Source organism: Ischnura elegans, chromosome X (assembly GCF_921293095.1).
Source record: "Ischnura elegans chromosome X, ioIscEleg1.1, whole genome shotgun sequence".
NCBI lineage: Eukaryota > Metazoa > Arthropoda > Insecta > Odonata > Coenagrionidae > Ischnura > Ischnura elegans.
In genome coordinates, this window is record NC_060259.1 from 118,941,600 (window position 1) to 118,965,254 (window position 23,655).

The following is a 23,655-nucleotide window of genomic DNA, read 5'->3' on the forward strand; positions in this document are numbered from 1 at the left end:
TTTATAAGGGACTTGGCGATTAATTTTTCAGTTTTTCAGAGTGTTTAACCCATCATCAGCTGTTTTCTTTGTTGAATGATGATTTATCCAAGTAAGCATCTTAATTATGGATAAATTTTTTAATTTATGCAAATTTTGTACCAGTGGCGTAACAAGGGCCCTTGAAGGGGGGGGGATGGGATGGCCAGTATTAGCGACGGGAGGTGGGGTGAGGATGGGGTAACGGCAAATTTTTGAGAAATGACATGCCTGTAAATGAAATTTTACATAATTTTGGCGCTAAAGATTTCCTTTAAGCAGATGCATTTATTACGTGTCATAACTGGAAAATGTATTCAATTATTTTTTTTTATTTCACTGAGGCTTTTGGGGGGTGGGGGATCTATGTCCTCATTGCCCCCCATAGTTACGCCACTGTATTGAACCTTTAATTTGTTGTACGAGTCACTGGATGCTCAGTTGCCGAATATGCATGATCAAAGAAAAGTGTCCTTGGATCACTTATGTTGTGGTTTTTTTCCTTGATATTTTATAGCTGAAATGCCCAAAAAATTGACTTACAATTAGTGAACTATTGTGATTGTACCTTGCGTTTTGTTACTTCCGTATTCGTTTTGTTAACTCAAAGAGTTAGTAAGATTAACTTTAAACGTTAAAAAAATATTTGAATAAAGATATTGGTGCTCTGTAAACCAACATTAATGGCATCATTATTGACCAATTTGGCAATTGAATGACGAAATAGGTTTTTTTCATTTTTCTTGTCATCAGCAGAGGAATGTCGAATGTTCTTAAATTTTATGTTCAGAGTGGAAAAGAGATATTGGTATATTTATTTATTTTCATCGCCCCGAAAACAGCTCATTCAAGGCCTTTTCCATCGGCGGAAATAAAATGAAACGACGATTTACACACACTGGGTTCATTCCATGGGTAGGGGCAATCTACCAAGGCGGAACTCGAACCCGCGACATTCGATCTGGCAGGCAAGTACTTAACCCCGCCGCCACCGTGGCCGACAAAAAGTATAGTACTGAGAAAAGTTATTTGAAACAAAATATTGCTTTCAAGATTTGTTCGCAAGGAAAATTTAAAGCGCTGAGTAAGTACCATTACAATATAAACCCTGGTTTAAGGCAAATAAATCAGTGATGCAAGCATGGAATACGATTCCTATTATTACCTTTTTCTGGATTGAACGAATTAAATTAATTTCGATCGTTTCGTTTAGTTTTTCCATCATAGTTTGTCCATTTTCCGTGTTAATGGCAATCATCATACGCCAAATGGCAAGGCTTATCAAAATGGCGGGTATTTATTTGTCTTTTTCATAATGAAACATGCCGTTATAGATTACTCATTTATTTGATTGTTGGATACGGAAGTTAAGTAGTATGTGTATGAAGGAAAGTGTGGCAGGTGAGTATAGAGTTATTTAGTAGCAGGTCAATGTAGACTTTGCTTTTATTTGATCGGTAAGTGCGGTTTCCAAGTAGGCTGTCGATAGAAGAATGTGGAAGCTTTAGAAAGAACTATGTATATTTTAAGCATCCGTTTGTAATCCCAGCGGACGTCACCGGTGCGGGTCCGCGGGGATATCCTTTCGCCCTCGCCGCTGGCGTTGCTTACCGCATCCTGCTTCTTGTATCTGAATGTATTATTCGCGGAATGGCGATGAGAAAAGATCAATTCGTATTTAAGGTGTAATTTTTTCGTTTGAATCGTTTTAATTCCTTGAATTCAATAAGATATTTGTTTCCCTGCTTGTTTTTAAATATGCATGTGATTTCTTTGCAATAAGTTGTCAAAACATTACTTGTGACGCACGACTTACATTTTATTCGTTACGAGTCTACTCAGGCTAGAATGATGCATGAATTATTTGCCCCTCCTCATTTCAAGGGAGTCGATAGGTACTGTTGTGGTGAGATGACAGCTTTGTTTATTGCAACTCAATAACAAATCTGTTCCCTCGGTTAATATGGAAATAACTGCGTATGTATGAAATAGTTTATCTGGGAATTTACTGAGGGCCTTTTGGCTATAACATTTGTATTGGTGCAGTTTTCATCGCTGGCGTTTCAATAGTCGAGCTCCAGTGTTGGCATTTCTGTAAAGGATATAGTTTTTCTGGCCTTATACGATTAGTAAGTATTGATTATATTTGTGCTGTATGGAACTTGCCTTGAACACACTGGATATCAACCATATGTAACGTTCGCCAGAGCTTTACATGTCTGTACGTACTAACGACATTTTCTTCTCTATCCCTGTCGATACCCTACTTTACAACTCCCGAGGTTTCATTTAATTTAGTCTCTTATTGTTCATTACTAGTAGGATAGAGATTTTGCGATTCCAGGCCAACTGGAATAAAAATGGAAACATTCCAACAATACCTAGTAGAATAACAAGACCAACAATAACAAGTATGAATTCTATCTGGCCATAAGCCTCTAAGTAAATTTAATTAAGTGCCACCTTTTCACCTTGCGGCTATTTACGGAATGAAAAAGGAAGCCCTAGTTGGGCGAGTTAAACCGAGCAAGCGCTCTGTCATTCGATCGATAAGCGCTAATGGATTTAAGCTTGATGTGGGAGAATTATATTTTATTGATATGACGGCGGCGTCCTCTCCCCCTGGATGTTTTTGCGTTGTTCATTCTATGAAGAAATTATTCAAGCGTGAAGAGACTCTTCTCCGCCATTTTATGTCAATATTATTTCATTTGTCCTTTAGAAAGGTATTTATTTATGTAAGTTGATCACATACAGCATTTATGTCAATTTATAGTGAAAATGTTACATGTTAACAAAGGGTATAAAAGAGAAGTTTAAAGTATAGCTACAAAACATAAATTACAAGATTGCCGAATAAGAGATTAAAAAAATAAACGGAAACTTGCAGTTTAAAACCAACCACTGGCGTGAAAATTCTGACGCTGGAGCTTTTAAAATAATTGAAACGTTGTTTTTTCTACATAGGCGGCAGGGTACTGTCCTCGTCTGTCAAAATGACGATAAGTTCTGGCTCGTGTCCCACCGTGGTAGGTTCCCTATTACCAGGACGTGGAAATTTTCGGCCGTCCGCCGTTATTCATTCTAGCCCTCCGACATGAAGGCCAATTAGTGCTGTTCGCGGGCTGATGAATATAAATAATTGCAATATCTTAATGCAGACCGTTGTGAAAAAGCTATTTTGAAATTATTCCAAACGCTCCCACGGTAAAGGATTTCCGGAGAATCACTCCTGCTACGTTTACATGTACTTTTATTTTCGCGAAATGAACATTTTCACGAGTCCTACCGTTTAATTGGAAATGTTTCGCTTTCGATTGGGGAAGATGGAGGTGTTAGGTTGAGTTTTGGAGACAAAACGTGAGCGGGAAGGTGGCAATTACAAAGGTACTGGAAGTGATGGGAAAGGAAAGGAAACATTTGGAAAAAAGATGAAGAGGGTAAAGCGCAACACTCCGTCCGTCGGATGGGTCGTAAAGCCGTGGTCCCCTTGGTGCCTTTCTTTAAGAGTAGGCTGATGCCGACGCCGGGTTTCTCTCCACCCTTCCTTACCTACCCATCCCTCATGGCCCAAATGACCTAAGCTGTCGGTCGTCTCCTCCAAATACAATACCAAACTGTCGAGGGCGTGGAGGTTGGATGGAGGGTATGCCGGAATAACTAACAGTAGGAGGTAAAAAAAAGGCTATTCGGGCCTCTAGCCGGGTTATCAGTCTCCATTCGACCGACGCGTCGGTTTCGTCGGCGACGTTTCGGAACCCGAGTCGCGATCCATCATCAGGGCTTACCTCGTCTGATGGAACGCGACTCGGGTTCCGAAGCGTCGCGTCGTGGCGGCATGGTGAAAGAGATAACCCGAATGGAAGCCCTTTTTTGACCATATTCGCCGGGAAAGCATTAGTTCTAACTTCAGAAGGAAGGTCTCTGGCCATGTAGGAGATAAAGAGAATGAAATATTTGGATGGGATGGAAGGAGGCTTGGAATTCGCAGAGTGGAAGGATGTGATCGCGTGAAAAGCTACCGTTCAAATTCTGTGAGGAGTATCAGGAATTGTGGGAATGGTGCGTTTGTCTGTAAACCTACCTTGGAGATGAGGAGACAGGGTTTGGTTGGGTCCAATACGGGGTGGGAAGGGTACCACGATTGAGAGATGCTGGGTGAGCGGAGGAGAAAAGTTTTTTTTATAAATAGAAAGAATGGGAATAGGCCTTACTGTCAATAGGGAAGTGCACTAATTTTTTTTATTGCTGAATTTGAAAGTTTAGCCTAAAAAAGAAACATTAGTATAGGCACTTTTATTTCCTGCATCTGGGGTATGCACTTTAAAACGTTTTGAAAGTCGGAAAATTTCATGTTGCGCTGAAACAAAGTGCTTCCATCTTGATTGAGATGTGACGTCACAAGACAGTAGTCACCAGTGGAGTATCGCTGTATTCCGTCGCCTCTAGCGCGGCGAGAGTTTCCGGGAATCTGTGGAGTTTGCTTCCTAAAAATGTCGGCTAGTACGGAAAACATGATTTCAAAATAGAACAATAAATGATTTTTGTTCCAAATTTCATCTCGACGTCGAAACAAAAGCCAGGAGAAGATATTCATTCCCGTGCCTTATGCACAAGGCATACGGAATAAATGGTTCAAGGCTGCTCCTGACTCTTACCTATCGATGATATTCAGTTTTGAAGATCATTTGAAGGTATTGTAAGACCAAATTGATATATACATTATAATAATTTACTTAATAGGTACCTCAGTCTCATCAGAAAGTGTGTTGAGTCATCTTCCTTCTTGAGTAAAAGGGTCCATAAAATAATATGCCAGTTTAGTTTTTATTTCTAAATGATTCTAAATATTTCTAAATTATAATTCTGAATTATTTCCGGTAGGGCTACCCATGCCAGATGGGTCGAAGGGTAAGAGCTAGACGAAGGGAGTTCCACGTGATGGTGTTACGTAATAAATAGAGTGCGGAAAAAAAGTCTCCAATTTTTCGAAAAAAGTCGCCTAAAAAGTCGTCAATATTTTAGAAAAAAGTCTCTTTAAAAGTCTGAGTTTTTTCCAAGAGAAAGTGACTGAATTTAACTTAATTGATGGAGAAAAGAGGGTAGAGAGGCGGATTCGTGGGTTTGCGTGTTATTTTATGGACTTTTAAGACAGGAGATCACCATAATTTACAAAATATTTTTTTAAATTCTGAATTACGCTTTCTTTGATGATCAGCAACTGTTTAAGAATATAGTTGACCCCTGTAATTATTTTAGCTGATCAATATCTATCTTTATTTTAAAATAGGGAAATTAAAAGTCAAATTACAGGCTATGTATAACAGAATTTATTTAATAATTGCATGATATAAAATAAAGGAAAAAAACGTATTTTCATTCACTTTGAGTTGTATTGCCAAAACATTATTTAAGTAGTGACAGATAAGGTATTTTTCTATGTTTTCCATGGTAAATGTTGTGCGACGTTCGGTGAAAATAAGTTTATACGTCGAAAACGATCGCTCAACTTCACATGTTGTAATAGGAGCATATCGCAGCGTAGCCACTTCACTTAAGGTGAGTTTTTGTAAAACATTAGATGTCTGCCCCTTGACCTCTCTGTTGAGAATCTGAGCTATACCTACCAGTCATTAACTTGAAGCCTTCGTTTTTATCCAAAACTTTGCACGATTTGCCATTAACACTTACGGCTTGTTTGCACTTTACACATTCAAGTTTCTTCTTCACATCCATTATTGTCACACCGAATCACTGAGGCTCAGGATGGAAGATTCAAAATTTTTTTATTTTTTCTACCAAAAACCCGAAGGATGCTGAAATGCATATAATTTCCAGTGGGAGTGTGCTATCTTCTAAGAGTTCTCGAGCATTTTCTATATATTCTGCATCGTCTTCAGGGTCAATATTCTGTATAACCTGAAGTAAAAAATTAAAATACAGTTTTCCTCTTTAATTTAGAACGTGCAGTTATAGTTATTTTTAACTTTGCAAAATTGCAGGAATTCTATTTCATATAATGAAATTGATTCATCAGTTAAAATCATATCTGCAAATAATTACTTACATTCTTAATTTTCTCGAAATGTTGTGCATTGAACACGCAAGCTTCCGGCCATGTTCCAAATTTTGTGAGGACTGGATCCGGAGGCAATGGCAGATCACAGAAAAATGTTTTGTATATTTCCATGCGCGATGGTGCTTTCAAAAATACCTAGGAAAATATTAAATATTAGTTCTGCAGTATAATATATTGGAAAATTTATTTTTAGTTTTATTAACGGCAAGTACCTACCTTCTTAATGGTAGATACCCGCTTATTTGCAGTGGGAAATCTTCTGCGAATTTCTTCGCATACTCTGTGAAGAGCCTGCAATGTCCTTCTTAAATATTTACCCATAAACGATGTGAATAGAGGGTGTTTTGATTTGTGAGTAGGAATGTTCAATGCCAAAAATATCTCGCACAAGTCCAAAGCAAACTCATCGCCGGTGGCTGCAAATGATAGCTGGCTCTGTCGTGAACTCTGTAAGCTCACGGTCTCCTTTAATTTCACTTGAGATAGATGCAATAAGCTGTCAATATGCTGTTTCTCATGTGACTTTTTGTCCGATGATATCTTGAAAAATAATGAGAAAGATAAATTATCATAAGAATTACTTTTAAAGTTAATTATTCAGCATAGCTCAAAAAAGGTCTTTGTATTTTTATAAAGAATTACACCTAATTAAAAACACACAAAATGTACAGTTAAAGGTTTATCTCACAATTTTGACTTATTCGGGAATGCCAAAAAATTCTTAAGATAATAATTATAATTATTAAAGTCGTCAGATACAAAAGTTGTATTGATACTCACGGTTTTTTCACAAGCATTGCAGTAAATACTGTTGCTCAGTACTTGCAGGTACTTGCATAGTGAAGCATACGCAGTCAGCTTGGCTTCTGAAGACGCCTGTCCTTTCACCTTGTAAATTTTCTTGGGCTGAGCTGCACAAACGAGCGGACGATGGTCTTGCGACGCTTGGGGACCACAGAAAATGACTGAAACTTACGCGGCTTACTCGAATATATAGAATTGTGTTCATGCAATGTGTATGCATTCACCAGTCCTTGTTGAGCCTTCATTTTTCCTCTTCGACCGAGTGCCAAGAGCGAATTGTTTGCCTCTCTACAATGTAGGCTCATTTCGTAACCATCTACACTCAACGTGAGACAGTCACTTCGTCGGAAATTCTAGATAACCTTTCATATATTTGTATCTTTTTTCCTCTAATCTCCTGCAAAAAAGCAGAGTGCTAGCATAAGGTGTAGCGGGGTCCCCTTGTCAGCAGACCACTCGGGTTCAAATAAGTTGGTTCATAATGTCCCTTTGTGAAGTCTTTGGACACCCTTAGCAAAAAAAGGGTGAGGTGGCCCAGGGAAAGAAACTATGTGAATTTAACATGCAATTGGATAAGTACGTGGTGAGCCCTCATATATCCAAACCACCTTCGAGTCGAAGCACTGCACTTTTTCTTCATGAACGGTGGAGTAATCGAAAGAATTCATTGCAGTTTCCGAAGATATTAATAAAATTCCGCATTAGCAATTGTTAGTAGCTTACATTTTAGGGTAAATATCTACTCCGTGTATTCACCGCATAAAAAAAACAAGATTTGTCCGACACAAAGTTGAACAAGTGTGATCACAACAGCCAAATATTAACTAAGGCAGGTATTTTCCATTAAAAGTCCCAGAAAAGTCGCTTATAATCGAAAAAGTCCCGCCACAGCAAAAACGTCCCAAAAAGTCTCTAATTAAGTCATTAAAAACGGTTTTATTTTATGAGATTGGTGAAGATTTGTATTTAAAACCACAAAAGTCCCACTTTTACAAAAAGTCGAAAGACTTTTTTTCCGCGCTCTAGTAATAAACACTAATGGAATGGGAGTAAGAAACCTTACCATCTATTCCCTGATAGCATGGAGTTCAATCAAATGAGTCTCTCAAGCTTATCAGACGGGGCCCGTCAGCAAAATGGATACTTTTTCCTAACGTTATCTTACTATACCTTGAAAAGTTCAAGATGCGAGTGTTCAATGAGGATTACGTCACCAAAAAATTAAAGATGCCGTCGGTCGAGGGGGCGTCCCCTTAAGCTCATCAAGTCACACATTTTGGTCCACCCTTTTCGTCATCGTTTGAGGAGCCTCTGACGTATAGCGGTTTGCGTGATAGCCTCCTCACTAGAATTTCGTATGCGCTAATTCTGCCTTCGTCGCCTTTCTTTGGTCCCCAGCTGTCTGCCTTGCTTGTCTGCGCGCTTTCACGTCACCGAAAGAGGGGGAGTGGGGTTAGTATTCATGTGAGGCCTCCCCTCCCGTTACCTCATGCATCCCCCCTCTCGACCGCTTCCCTCCCCTCTTACCCCGCCCCAGCTACACTCTACATTACATTCACTTAGAGGCCTCACTCAGCATTCCTCGGCAACCCGCGATTTCTGATTCCTCCCCGATCATTTCATGAAGATTTCCTTATTTTTTCCCCTTCACCTTTGTTGGGGAGCACGTAAAAATACGTACGGAACATTTTCTTTACTCTCTTTTCTGAGGGAACATAAAGAAACCCATGATTAGAGATGCGTGAAAATCGCAAATGCGATAAATGCGATACAGATGCGATGTGCGCAAACAAATGCGGCATAGATGCGATTACTGGAATTTTATGATATTTTTACGCAAATTAACCTTATCGACGGTAAAATTCGTACAGTTTGTGCGCATGCTCCGCCGACACTCGCCGCTTAAAGCATGTAAGCGACTGGCCAGCTGCTAATTGGCTGGGGCTTGCGAACTGCAAGTGGGCGCGGATAAGAAGTGCGATAAAATAAAAATGAAAGTACGATTTTCACGTATCTCTACGCATGATTCGTCAAGCGTGTTGCGGAAAGATTTTCGGACGGAAAAGTGAAAGAAGAGGGGTATATTACGCACTCGTTTGTCCACACGTTGAAGCATGCAGCGAGCGAATGGAATCCGGCGCAGAGAGACTAGATCCGTGATCTTAATTAAATATTATGGAAAGCCGCGCGACTCGTCAAAAACTGCTTCGGGCGTACAGATAGCGTTACACATAAGCTATTAGAATTACGCTGGGGCCGCTATAAAATTCAAGGCTGCGCGATGGGCTTCCTTTGCTAAAGGAAATGAGAATAGATATCTTTCGGACCGACAGGGAGAACACGATATTAGACTCTCACTCCATTGTCAGGTCGAACATGTACGATGAAATGAGAGAAATGTTTTGCCGAACGCATAGGTTAGGGAATTCGTTTTTCCCGAGCTGTGAAGGACTGAAATTAAAGCAAGGTGGAATTTCGTTGGAGCATCTCCTTTTTATTTGTCAACGGATGGTGCCTAAACACGCTATAAAACACGATGTCGTTTTTCCTTTAAATAATACGCGTTATCTACAAAAACTTTTTCATAAATTATTATTCACTTATACCACCTCAAAAAACAAGGCGCATGTCTCTCACGAAAGCCGTCGTCCATAAGAATATATACTCTTATCTTTGAAGAATTTTACCGGTCAAGGTGGATTTATATGGAGCGCTTTGCGAGTTAGCCCAACCTGTCTCCCCTTTCAATTTAGATTTCCCTCTTCAATCCACAGTAAGGCCTACTCCCTTTCATTCTATCTATATGTGCTATTCTCTTCCTCCTCCTCTAAATCGCTCTTCAACATCCCCTCTCCGCTCAGCACTCGCTCCATCCACACCCTCTTTCTATCGCCTCCCTATCTCATCTAGAAGCTGTCTCTCCTCACCCACCATGTCCAGCTCTTCGTCGTTCCTCTTCCTCCAATTCACCTTCTAAATTCTTCTTCACACCCACATCTCAAACCTGCCTATTATTCCCTCGTTAAGCGTCTTTGTTTCCGCACTATAAAGCTAACATGCATTAATGAAATAGAGGAACGGTTAGGCCTTTATTTTCTGATAAATATTTTTGACCCAGCATTGTATTTCATATGGAATACATTCTCACTAACGATTAGAGCGATTTCTGTTCATTGAGTTTCACCTACCAACCTTTGAATGACAATTTTCTTTTGTCTTTGAAGTGAACTGTTCAGGGCGCGACGGTCTCCCTTTAAATCTAAAGCGCTAATTCTTCCTTCCCCTAATCTCTCCCAATCTGACTGTGTCTGTCTGTGCTCTAACTGCAGAGGGGGATTGAGGTCTTCTTGGGTGGCCTCCCTCCCCTTCCATTCACTTGTCGCAGTCAGACAGACACCCGCGGTCGCTAATTGATCGTTTTCCCTCCTTCACCCGCTTTCCTCGCGACTGCTGATAGAGGGCGCGTCTCGACAGGGGAGGGATCTCGCCCCCCCCCCCGGTGGTCCGCTGCCTCATTAGCGCATGTTCTTTTTTTCGCCGTGTGTGGCGTTCGAGTCTCTCGCGTTCTCCCTCACGCTCGGCTAATGCGGACACGCGTGTCTCCCCTCTGAGCGAACTGGGCATTCAATCAGGGGGGGAACGCCCCCCTCTTCGCCATGTGCCGTGAACATTCGGCGGAAAAGCCACGCATCGCTTCGAAATTTCGTGGACAAGGGGATTAACTACATGATAGAGGAGGCCCCATCGCTTCACTTAGAACCTTGATTACTCCGTCCCTTTTTAATCGAGTTTCTAGAATTAATGCAGCGTCGATATGTGTTCTGCGCGGTGCATTTATTCCTAATTTTTCACTATCATATCATTGAAATATTAGCAGAATAGTATATGCACTCTCCGGACACTATAACCCTAGTTTCTCCTCATCTTTTTCTGAAACCAAAATATTCGCCCAAATACTTGTTTGCCCTCGCCTCCATTCGTCTGTTTAAAAATCATCAGTAGCACTTTTTCCGCGTGCAATATTATGCTTATTGTCCTATCGTCTCCACATTCTTTACATTTCTGCTTGTTCATCCGTGGAATTAGAACTTTTTTCGCGCAATCCTCTGGCAAATGCCCTTCCCAATAGCTTCTGCGTACTATTTCAAAAACTTTTATAAAACTTTCGAGGGCACTCGTCATTTTGAATAAAAACCTTCTCTTACCATGAAGAAAGATCTGAGGTTTTCCCGGCGTATGATGTTGGTGAAGTTTATTCGGGATTGCCACCGGATAAGGTTCTCCATCTCTGCCGACGTTTCGATGGCCGAGCCCTGATGACGATGGACGACTCGGCCATCGAATCGTCGGCAGAGATGGAGAACCTTATCCGGTGGCAATCCCGAATAAACTTCACCTTCTCTTATCATCCTTATCCCATAATCAATTTAACAACTGCTATCAATGTAACCGTTCAGTTGATTTCTTATCATCCACATTCCAAAATAAATGTAAAAACTGTTATTAATATAACCGTCCACTTGAAGTTTGATTTATACAGCCACTACGCTCGCTTTGTGATCAGTTTTATAAAATGTCCGCAGCGCGGCGTTGAGCACAAAGCGATCCATTTGTTTCGAATTGTGACAAGAATCTCCACTCGCGAGGAACAGCAGTATCAATTTATGATTTTTTTTAAATGACATCATTTAAAATATAAATTTCGGTTAAGAGTCCAGCTTATTTTCTCGTGAAGTTCGGATATTTCTGCTGCCACCGACGCGAATGGCGACTTGTGTGAACCAATTATGGCTGAGACTTCAACTTGTAGTTGCCAATACTCTTTTCCGATGTCACAAGAGTAGAAGATACGCCTTGGAGGGACTTGAGAAGACAAAATGCTGATTCAGTTTTAGAGAAATCAGGTTTTAGTAACCTAGTGAAATGCTGCAGAAGCTATCCATCCACTATCCATGCATGCCTATCCATGATGTTGGTTGTACGAAATAGACGCAAATGAGGAGCAAGGCAGACATCCTACTCTCGAAGCTTCTCATGTAGCATTCAGGCTATATCCTTGTCCTTCCTGCTGTTCTCGTTCGGCGAAGAATCTCCAGCACCCCTCAGTCCACGAAACATGGCCTGAAATAACACACCCACTTTCCTTCCACTCCCAAATTACGCATTCAGTTATCCCGTCGCTATTCTGTCTCTCCTCCGTTCACTGTCCACGCGAATTTTCCATGGAGTAAATAGAAATTGTGTTGTTAAGTCTAAGCACGATAGAATGAAGAAAGTTTTCCTGATATTGGCCAAAAAAAGGAGATAGTAAAAAAATTTATCTTGAACACTCTTAAGTAAGGAATGAGTCTGGAGGGGATTCTAGTATTTGTCGTTGATATAATTAATCTATTTTTCGTGGTCCATTTCTGGTCCTCAAAGCTGAGGGGCATAGTCCGTGCTTACTGAACTAGAGGTTGCGAGATCTTATTCAGGCTGGTTGGCTTTGTCATTATCACGGATGGGCTATTCGCGATTTCCAAATAAAAATGACCACATTCGGTGAGCTGTGTGATCGTAAAATGAATACTTCAGTGAGTTATTCATCGCCCGAGGCTGTATCGATGACCCAATGTAAACGAGCAACTTGCGTGGAAGCTAGCCTTTTAATTTAACTATTACTCGCGTGCCGTAAGCTGTCACTTATTGAAATTTCAAAAACCCTCGCTCTTTTTTAGCTAATTATATGTAATCATCCAAATTTGTGTACGGATTCGGAAATTCAGAATGACCTCCAATGACTTTGATGCATGTGCACATACACCAATTTAAATATAAGGGAGGACTAGGAAACATATAAGGACAACTTAAATATAATTGTTGCTACTGTTGTTGTTATATTTTTTATTATTATAAATATCATTAGAAATAATACACATCGGTCCATAGTTCCCCTTTCCTTTCCTTCCTGAAGCTAATCATCATATCACATCCATCTCACATCTTTCTGGACCCACCTCGCGCCCCACGTACCACGAGACATGGCCTAAGAAAACATCCCCTCTCCCTCCACTGCACAACCACGCATTCAACTAATCCCTCGCTGTTCCTCCTCGCGTATTTTCCTTGGCTGGGTGAGGCGAGGCAGGAGACTTCGGCTGCTTTGGTGTCGCGACGCTTCGTGTCCCGTGCGCCTTGTACAAACAACCAATGCGCTCATCTCCACGCTCGCTGCAACTTCCACCCCCCCTCTCTCTTTGACGTTGCGTTGCGTCATTCGCGTTGCCCCACTCCGCCCTCCTTGCCTTGGCATTCCTCAACGGGCGAAAATAGAGCATCGACTGAAGTTCGGTTGCAGGAATATTTTAATGGAGGATTCTCCAATCGGACTCTGAAGATGTATCCACCCACCACTAATTTAAGTAGGTAGGTACACCTATGTTACCACCCGCGGCGCTGACGGACAAAGCGATCCAAATTCCATGCAGAGTAAGCTATAATTAGGACTTTTAACCGGAATTCATGTTCGTGATGGTGTGATCGATCAAATTCGTAAAATGTTAAATTCTATTTTTCTTGATTTTAATTATTATAGAATATGACTAATAGGATCGTTTTAACATCATCGCCGCGATGCGGACCGGTTTGAAATCCGTTTATATTAAACCCCAAGTGGCAACCTTATTTGGCACATTATGTAGCGTTCTCTATACAGTCGCTTTGTTTGATTGATTGAAATGCTGCGGTTAGAACGCCATACCAGTTTCCATGACGACTAATATCACTTTTGACCATAGGCGTCTATATTAAACTTCGCAAAACCGGCTCATTAGGTGTGCAGCGAGAAATGTTACGAAGTCAATTATAAAAAAAATTGACCTGAAGGTGAACAATGGGGTGAATTAGTATTGAGTCCCACCTAGCATTTATTAACCGCTAGTCCTCTTCCGTCCGGAAAAGAACTATTTCGTACACCTATCTGTTTGGCATGATATCTCTCTTAACTCATCGTTTCCTTCGGATCTAGAAACATGTATGTGCACTATGCATCACTCGTAGTCTTCGAGTCATTATTGACTCCCATTTATGTGCAAGTTTGTAAGCTATAGGGTTGTTTCCTTCATCAAAGAAAACGAAAGTCATTGATTACGATGCGTTACCCACCATTAGTGTATTCATGATGTACAAATTATTTGTTTTAGAAATCCCAGTTTAGACGAATGGCAATGGTCAATTTTAACCGCATTTGAAAAATGCTAGATTGGCGCCCAAGCGATGCTACTCCACGTGACGTCACAGGGACCTAGTTTCTACACGAGAGGATAGGAGTTTCACATCGTCTGAGGTTACCAATGCATGTATGAGGCACAGAGCTCAGGGAAACATGTCTTAATAATCACCTGTTAAAACTGGCTAAGGTCGGAAAGTTTTCTTCGCTTGATAAGGTATAAATAATCCTTATTTAAGGCAAGCGCTACCAGCTAGCATGGTACTCTGCTACCTGCTAGCATCCTGCGTCGTAAAAGCACTCAGAGCCTCACCCAAAGGTCTCCTCACATGGCGGCAGCGGGAACCAGAATGATGTCACACGGGGTTCTCAAAGCATTCTTACTTAGCCGTCGTGTTTTCGCGCGATTGAAAATTTTCACTTTTCATTTAATCGCGAATAATAGATGTCGTCATCTAAAAATCTAAAAGCGTGAAATACGTACTCCAGGAGTAAGAGTCTTTCGATTTGGGCAATAAAAATAATAGGAAATGTGTAAAATTCTATTTTCGCTGGAAATTTGAAGTTAACATTAGGACTCTTTAGGGAATAGTTACATAAATTTCCTAATTTTTGCAGGAAACGTTGTTTGGAGAAAAGCGCTGGTCTGTCACCGATGCTGAAGTAGTTCAGTGGCGGCAGTGTTAACCAAATAACCACCCTAGGTCGGGCTAGGACTATCAAACTTCGCATTAGTTTAGCATTATATTCGTTATATTGTTGGTATTTATAGGAGATTGCCCTCTCCGCCAGCTAAATCGGTAAATAATAATTTATAAAGCATTATTCTCAGGGCTTGGGCCTTCAAATGTAATTGCTTTGCCTGATGTGTTGGATAATGGAAACGAAATGAAGAAGCTCTTTCTCTAGCATTGAAAGAGACTCATTTACATCTATTTTTATGACTTAAATGAAATATGCGTTAACCTAGCCATCTTTTTCTCTCTTTTATGGCGATCTTCTGGATGTTTATGAATTTCAGGAAGTATCTACCATTATATTTTCCGGCTTAATTTCCTCTATCTCATATTTGTAGCTCAAGATGTTTGCTTTCACTCTCTGAAATTTGCTCTAACTCGTGGTGTATGATCCTTGGAATCAGTGTTCCCAGTATGGCGAGTTCGAAAGGCATCAGTGAGGAGATAAGAAGCTTGCAGAGAAGGGGATCGCAAAAGGAGACAACGGGGAGTGTCTCAAGTGTTGATTAGTTTGAGTATGTACTCTCACACTCTCCCTCTTAAGTTTGATTGTTGACACAGAGCGACGAGAGAGCAATACATAAACGCTCAGTCGCGGATGCGAGGAAGTCAGTTTCGCGTAATTCGAGTAACCTGGAGAAGGGGTCGTGTTGGTGAATGGGGTTTCAGTTCGCCTTGGAGATATGGCGATGCATTGTTAAACATCATTATATTATGATGTATTCCGAATCCGATGTTGACTGTTGGCCTATATGATTATCCGATATTATTCAGTCACGATATTTTTATCGGTCCGATTCGGTAAATTCGCCTCCCGATATAATATCAGTGTGCATCAACTGATTTAAACAGCGCGCCGGATAAAAAATCACCTTCCGACGATGTATCTAGGGTAAAAATCGCCTCCTTATAAAGTATCACAACGTGTCATCCGAAAATATATACGGAGCCCAATAAAAATGTGAGCCGAATTTTAATCGGGTATTATTTTTGCATTGGGTTTAATGTTTTTGTCTGCTCCGGCATAAATGTCCCGATATTTGATATCAATACAGCCTAATATTGGTATTATAATTATAGTAATGTAATATTGAATTTTCAATGCAAACCATTCTAGTTTTCAGAGATAATGATAATGGATCGGTTTCGATCGAATGATTACTCATAAAGGAAATTTTAAGAAAAACATAACTAGTATAGTAATATTTTGCATTCGTCGAGAATTTCCCGGCATACCTGCTCGACATCTACTCTCTAAGTAGCGTGCTTGAACTTTCGACATGAATTTTAATTTTTGCAACAGAATTTAAAAGATACATTTGCTAGGTATTATTACTAATTAACTTAAATGAATACCGTCTTAGAAAAATTGCCAATTTTAAGGTAGGCATCATTCCATGAAATTTATAAGATTGTTATTTCGATACCTTACTCGTCATCATAACCTTGAACAGTTTGGAGTAAAAGTTAAAACCTATCAAAGATTCCTTCCTCAACTCTATTTCTTGAAGCTGCGTAGGATTAACTAACATTAAATTTCCTTAATAGAAAGCTTAACTTCTTCTCAACCGGTCTCTTTTTGTTGATGAATGAAAATGTGTTTCTCTCGGCTTAGCTTAGTCACCGAGTGCGTCCACCGGGTTGCGGATGCCGTGTGTACCCCTAGATATAGAGTTTAGATGCGAGGTAAGCAAGGTCGAACGCCCAATTAACAGCCGTGGAAAAAGCAACGGCGCTGTCAGGGCATATTGGGGTATCCTTGCGTAATGTAGGCTATTTCAATGACGCCGAAACTTTTGAAGATGGCGTGACTGGAGGCCGCCAACCATTATGCCTCACCTGTCCCGGAGTAGATAGCAGCAGCAAGGGGGCGACATACCCATAAGGATAATGCGTATAGGTTTTGATACATCAGTGCCATCGATGCCAGTGGTCCAATGCTGCCGCGAAGTTTGAATGCACATCTCGGCGCGTGTTTCAAACTTTTTTTACGCGTCACGATAGGGCGTGCTATTCAGGCTTAATAATGCTACTGCAATTGCGAGAAACTTAAAAGCAATGAACGTAGGAAAATTTTCCCGATGAACTTCCCCAGGTTACTAAACTAGTAACCATAATACAACATTAATGAACAAAGTCAACTGACGATTTGGTGGTTGGTAAGAATAATGATCTCGGAAACTCACTTCAGTGGACATTTGTGTTTATTGATACAATAACTAGTAAAAGAAATACAACAATAACAATTTAAATATGACATACTAGAGATGAAATCTGTGGAAGTTATCAATTCTACAAGCACATGAGATGCACAAGCAACAAATATCAATGACAGCAGTACATTGCAATGAGAGATGAGCAGCCTTTGCGTAATAGGAGAAAGATTCCATTACTTAAGTAAACACTCCACAGTTATAGACAAAGAGAGTGACCCAATTTTCCTTGACGTTGATGTATCTTGCAATATCTCTGGTACAGGGAAAATAATGCTAATCCTGAAACCATAGACCATAACAACACCTCACTAGAAATAAGCATGCAAGTTTGGATACCATTTCATGGATAATAATTATTTAATTATGAAAAGAGGACATTATTTCGTAGGAAGTTGTTCATGATGAGTACCCATTCAGATATACAACATATCTTGGCAGAGGAGTCTTAAAATGAAAGGTTCTTAGAAGTTAATATCCTTCACTTACACGAAAGAAAGTATCCCAAAAGTAGATAACGAGAAAAGTGAAGAATATTTTTATACCAATGTAGTGGAAATTAAGTTCTTACTTCATAATGAAAGAGATTAAAGTTTTAAGAAATGTAAACATCGTAGAACACTTAATGAATTATGCTCAATTGATGACAACAAAACAGTCGAAAGGACAGAGTTGAAATAGCAAATTACTCACACAACCAACAAAATGATTAGCATTAAACAAACCAAAGCATAGCGGTAGCGATTAATGAGTAGTTTGAACACTAGAAAAACTGCAAGTACAATGAAAAACATTTTGAAATATAAGGAATACAAGACACCATGAAAATTTGAAAACATGAGGAAAGGTTAGCTAATCACAGGTTGAAATCAAAATGGAATAATGAAGGAAACAGAATTACTCACAGTTTCATCACCAAATGCATTTCATACCCATGCAATTTAGCTATAACCAAGATCATTGAGACTCGTATACGTTCAATGGTATCAGGCTCAACTTTGTGGAAGTTAAAGTTCACAAATGAAAAAACGACTTCGTTTTCTTCCACTAATTTATTTTCACGGTACGACATGTTTCGGCCTTGAGCGGTCATTTACGAGTACAAAGATTTGTTAAAAGTCGGGTAAATTAATACCAGGAAGGGACTTGGGGAGGTTGGAGGGGGAAGAGGGTGTTAGGAGGGGGAGTAATGGGTGGCGGTTATTGTGAGGGATGGGAATGGGCGGATATTGTGAGGGAGGGTCCTCGCAGTGGTTTTCCCATCCCTCACAATAACCGCCACCCATTACTCCCCCTCCTAACACCCTCTTCCCCCTCTAACCTTCCCAAGTCCCTTCCTGGTATAAATTTACCCGACTTTTAACAAATCTTTGTACTCGTAAATGACCGCTCAAGGTCGAAACATGTCGTACCGTGAAAATAAATTAGTGGAAGAAAACGAAGTCGTTTTTTCATTTATGAGACTCGTATCCTTCATCGAGCACATTCCAAAATCGTAAGGGACACTGTAAGCAATAAAAAAGTCTGCAGTTAACAATAATAACTACTTATCAATAAGCCTCAATATCACCTTTGTTTACAACGAGATTCAATATGGCAGCCCCCAGTTTATTACTGCCCAGCAGACTGCACAGAAAAACAGGCTACGCCAGCGCCTCTATGTTGAGTAGGCCGTTGGACCACTGGGGCTCCGGAAAAATCAAGACAAAAGAGGTTTTCTATACGATATATCGCAGTTCTGTCGCCCCCTTGGCAGCAGCTCTATTTCTAATATTTGGAGGTGGAAACCATCTAGGTCGGTACGGCGACATATATGACGCTATGTGCGTGGTGACCTTACGGCTGTAGTACTGCGATGTGGAGGTTAAATTCTCTCGAATAAAATATTCGGTAGGTCAAATAGTCCCCTATCAGGACCTGTCACAAATTGCATCTTCCATATTCTTATAGGTAAAAATACGAAAAATTTCTCTATTAACGAATTAATTTCTCACCTAATAAATAACTCCAAGTCCAGGCTGAAGGGCACAGGTAATTAACTACTTACAGACATATGGGACTGCAACTCAAGTATCCCAACTACATACATACTGTCTCACCTAATTAATCGCCTATGAGTCATTCCTCTGTCTCTACCTCCTTCAAATCACAGGTCTATGGATATTTTATCTGCATTTCATTGTTTAAAGGTTAAATTCGCTGCTGCAAATTTGTCACAAAAAAGAATAAAACATACTTAATTGTTAAGAGAAAAACTCTCAAAATTCAAAATGAAAAGCATAATAATAATAAACAATAGTTATCAATAAATAATTGAATTTAAAAGAATAATAATCAATGTTCCCATCTGTTTGTATTCAAAATCCCATGAACCATTTAGTTTTTAAGTTTCATTTTATCGCATACAACACTACAGACAACAGCAGAACATATGCGCGAGTCATTAGTTTTTATAATTTGGCTATCTGACAGGTTAAGGTGATATTGGCTCACCTGTACAGCTTCTACGTCCGCGCCTTCGGCTCTGCCATTGAGTGAAGGCAACTCTTATAGCTTAGACATCCAAGCATGGATTAAATGAAATTTTGCCGAAAAAATGAAATGCGCCTTTTTTGACAGATAATTGATTATTGAAAACAAGGCATACTTTTGCATTATAGGGGCATTATTTTCTTTCAATTTAATATATTTCTCATAGAAACGCAAAATAGTAAAAAAATCATTTTTGGTCAGATATTTTTACATCATTCTAGAGTGCGGCGTAAAAAATAACTGCTTTATTCATCCCTTACCCTTTTATTTTCCCGAAAAGAGTCGCTCTCCGTAGCAACACTCCCTCAATATTCACTCGTTCCCACCGCCATATGCCTCCCTTGACGTCGCTTTCTACGGTTCTCTTCATTTTTTTCGGAATGGGATTACTATTGCGTACGGAGAAGCAATTTTGAGATGTGAGTGTGCCCCGAAATAAACATTCATGGAGAGTGTGTTTCCTCCCCTTCCCCCTGAAACAGAGATGCGCTGGCAGGAAATGTAAACGTCACACGAATGAGCATGACGCGTCATTCGTCTCTTGCGGGGGTTGATAATGGGTGTGGGAGGTGGTTGGGGAAATATGGGAAGGTGGGAAGGGACTTGCTTGCTTTGTAAAACACACCCTCCCATCGATGGGTACAAAACATCGCCAGTGCAAACACTTCTCCCTTCTCACTGATATGAATAAATGCTTCCATTCGTATCACAATTGACAGGCAACATCTACAATTACTCCCAAACAGCTGAGAACAATGATATACTTACCTCGATCTGCGGCAAACGCAATGCCGCCTCTCTCTGAGGACCCTCGTCCTAAAGACACAAAGAGGATGTTGCTTTCGCCGGAAGCTGTTGTCTACGGCAATAATGCACGCGTTGTAACCCGAGAAATGTTTAGTCTTAAATCCTTTTAAAACTGGAATTATAACAGAGCATCGTTCCAAATTAAGAAGAAAAAAAGGATACAAGAGGAAGGAAAGGAAGGATTTCTTCCTTCATTCAAAATATGTATATATTTCACTTATTGTCCAGCCCGTATTTGATGATAACCAAGGCGACTTTATACGACATCCTGTACGACAACAAGGCTATTTCGTGAACACTGCGTGAGGTAATGAATTTCGTTCATTTTGACTTCTTTGTTGCGCATACGTTGAAATTATGTCTTCATTGATGATACCGAAGTTGTATGATGGACGGTAATTTATACCCGGCGTTATGAATTCGTTAACATTTTATGAAAATTCCATTCACCATGATTAATGCCTCTCTCTCTATATTTGGTATTTCTTAATAATTTCTCTGTGATTTCTTGTTACTTCATAGCAATTTCCATGCATTTAAAAATTAGTGAAGGGAGTCCTGTTGAGGCAAATTTTTCCCTCGAAGTATTTAAAGCAACTCACATTAATTGTGATGCCTTTTATTGATTTCAAAATTTGTAAGTTAAAATTGAAAACAGAAATTCAAGGTAGAACTAACTTCTAAGCATATATTTTGGGCTATGAAGATGAATATAGATTATTTTCTAAATCGTTCTTTCTTTCTCGTTCCAGGTAAGCCATGTAAGAAGGTGGTACCTTGGCTCTTGGTCCCTTCAGGTGATACAAAATTTCTGTGAGTACGAATTTTATGGACTGTATTATCTCAAGTTGGAATTTCGTTAACAAATTCGTGCTTTTTCATTCCACCTTAAATTTTAGTGAGATTATGGCTCGATGTTTGGTCTGTAGAGAGGCATACACAATAGGGCGGATCGCAAAAATCGATTTTTTTCAAATCCATCTGGCCCAATGAAAAAAAGTTGTGGGACCGATCAAAAATAAGGCCTGAAAAATTTGAGACCTGTACGTGAACCCCTGACCCTCGCTCAAATGCAATTTAGGGGGGGGGAGGATCAAAATTCGAAAATATAATATTTTATGGTCATTCCCTATAGATTTTGCCGAGTTACTGTCCTTTGGGGCAAGTATTTCGTGCATTTTGACGTATCTGCCACCGTTTAGCCACAAAATGCCTAATTTGAGTCTGCGTCCGCGAAGAAAATATTCCAACGCCCACGCAGCGTCGCGGATACCAGCAGGGCTATTCTACTAAACGGGGCCATACGTATGGCCGGCCGTAAGTTTCTTATGGTCTGACCCGAAATTACGGCCTAAACCGATTCCACTCTCGAGGGGCCATATCGTATGGCCCGGCCAAAAGTCTTAACGCCCTTTCTGCAGGCGAGTATGAGAATTATAATTGGTACTATAAGTTTGGTTCACTTTTTTATACACCAGTCATTTTTTTGAGAAGGAAGTTTGTTCCAACGTGAATAAAAAATTAATTATATGTTCCTTAACCGAAATGGACTCTTATTAAAGGATAAATTTGGATTTTCTTTAAACACTAATCTAGCGGCAGACGCTGAAGATCTTTAAAACAAGTGAAGAACGCAAATCACCGGCGAGAAGAAGCAGAAGAAATTTGTACCGTGCAGTATTATAATATTCGTGAATTGTGCATGTAATGGATAGAGTTAGAACATGACATCCTATTGTAGTTCTAACCCCCTTCCTCTCCTTCCAATGGTGTAACTATTGTCTAATGGCTGCAATCATTTGCCCCCAAAAGCCTTATAAATCTAGCCAATACACGAAATTTAAAGATGAAATTGAAACTTTAAGTTTCATTAATTTTATTATCAGAGGCTTATGTTTCGGTAGCTGTATAAAGTTAAAACATCAATATGAGACTATCAGAGAAAATATCATCATCGTATGCGAACGGATTACCTACACGTATCCCGTATCCTCCTTATGAAAACGACGTCTTTTTTAAATATATCTAGCCAATGCCCGTTGAATCCGTATGTGCTCACCCACAATATTCATATATTTCTTGAAACAATCGCTATGTAATCGATGACACTTCGTAAGTTTCTTTTATAACACCTTAGGCGAGCAATGTTATTTCGTATGGCCCGTGTTATGACCGCCTCCTAGGCAGGCCATAATATTACGGCCTTTAGGCCATAGCTACCGCCCGACTTATGGCCTTTCGCTCAGAGTAGAATCGCTCGAAGCCATGCGTATGTCGCGAGGCCGTAGTTATGGTCGATTTCGACTTATGGCCCGGCCATACGATTAGTGGAATAACCCTGCAGAGCCGCAGGCCGATCCCTTCCCCTCCACGCTCGCTTCTCCCCCTCCCACGCCTCTGACACAGCAAAATTCATCCCGCGCATGCTGCTAGGAGGTCGTTTATCTTTGATTCTTTGATAATATAAATCAGAAGATGGTAGAAGGTAAAAAACGATGCGTAGTGAGACGACTTGTCCCTTATTTGGCGCCTCGTCGGCGTTAAATAAATCGATGTTACCAACTTTTAGAGAAGTGATGATATATTTTTATACCTGCGCACACAGGAAAGGAGACTACGGTCTATGAAGAAGCCTATCGAGTGAGTATGAAGGTGTGGAACTATGGTGACGCTTCCCTTCCATGATGTGTGTGACTAAATGGATTTAGCGGTACCACAGGAAGTACTAAAACTTACGGAAAATGCGAATAGGCTAAAAGTAGGGTTATTAACATGCTGACACATATATGTAGCTAATGTAAGAAAATTCGATAGTCCTATGGCAGGGATCGGAAGTACAACGAAAATACAAGCGGCAGGCGGTAGATATTAAAAGCGCTAAATTGTTCACAAGTTTGGAGAGTACGATTATAAATGTTTTTCCTTATGCTGGTTTTCATGCCTCAGAAGTATTATAAACTATCAGCTGTATTCATTGTTTACTTTGTCTGTGGCTGCCTCAGAGAATAGACGTATTTTCATGAGCTCGACGATTTTCAGGTCACACTTCATTGCTTGTTTGTGAATTTTTGGTAAAGAAAAATAATGTAAACGATTCATCAGACTCCATGTTCACAACTCCGACTTACCAGACATGGCTCCATGTGACTTTTTCTGCTTCTAAAAGTAAAGAGAACCTTTAAGGGTTGTCATATTATAAGCATAGATGACAAGGAAATTTTACAGAGCTAAAGTGTACATACCTCGAAATTGAGTATG